We start from the raw sequence: 947 nt of genomic DNA on the forward strand, positions 1-947 counted from the left end.
CGCTTTTCCACCCAATGGAGAGGAAGGGTGGAAAGAACTTGATACTTGGAGTCATCTCTTGGCCTTTGCCTCTTGTTGATTATGTGGTGTTATGCAAGTGAATGGACTTCTCCAAGTTCCAGCTGCTGGTCTGTAGAAAGGTGTGATTTGGATGATAGTCATGAGAACCACATGAAATTGCAGATGTTGCAATTGCTTGTAATTGCACAGTGCTCCTTTATAGGTGTCAATCATCCTCCTTTGTTGTTTCCTCCCTCTCTCTTCTCCCTTTTCTTCTTCTTCCACACCTTCTTTTCTCCTCCCCTTCTCTTCTTCCTCCTTTTCCTCCTTTTTTTCTTCCATACCTTCTTTTTCCTCCTCCCTTTCTCCCTTTACTCTTTTTCATTTTTTTTAAAGACAGAGTCTCACTGTATATTCTGGCTGGCCTAGAACTATCTATGTTGACCAGGTTGGCCTCAAACTCACAGAGATTCACCTAATTTTCCTTTTATGCTTTTTTGCTAGCTATACTGGAGCCCCACACCAGTGTCCTGTGCATGTTAGGTGAGGGCTGTATCACTGAACTTTCCCTCCAGTCTAGCCCACATAACCTATTTCATTTTATATTCTATTTTACTTGTATTTTGGAGGAAGGGTCTAGCTGTGTAGTTCAGCCTGGCCTTAAACTCACTACGCAGGCCAAGCATGATCCTTGCCTTCCTTTCCAGGATTCTGGGATCACATGTGCCTCTGCAGTCAGACCATCTCACTATCCTTTCTCAGTTTTGCCCTGAGTTCTCTATGCATCTATGCATCCCTTGAGCTTCTGATCTTTCTCCCTCTATTTTTCTTTTTTTTTTTTTAAGATTTTTTTTTTTTTTTGGTTTTTCTGAGACAGGGTTTCTCTGCATAGCCCTGCCTGTCCTGGAACTCACTTTGTAGACCAGGCTGGCCTCAAACTCAGAAAT

Source organism: Mus pahari, chromosome 23 (assembly GCF_900095145.1).
Source record: "Mus pahari chromosome 23, PAHARI_EIJ_v1.1, whole genome shotgun sequence".
Classification (NCBI taxonomy): Eukaryota; Metazoa; Chordata; class Mammalia; order Rodentia; family Muridae; genus Mus; species Mus pahari.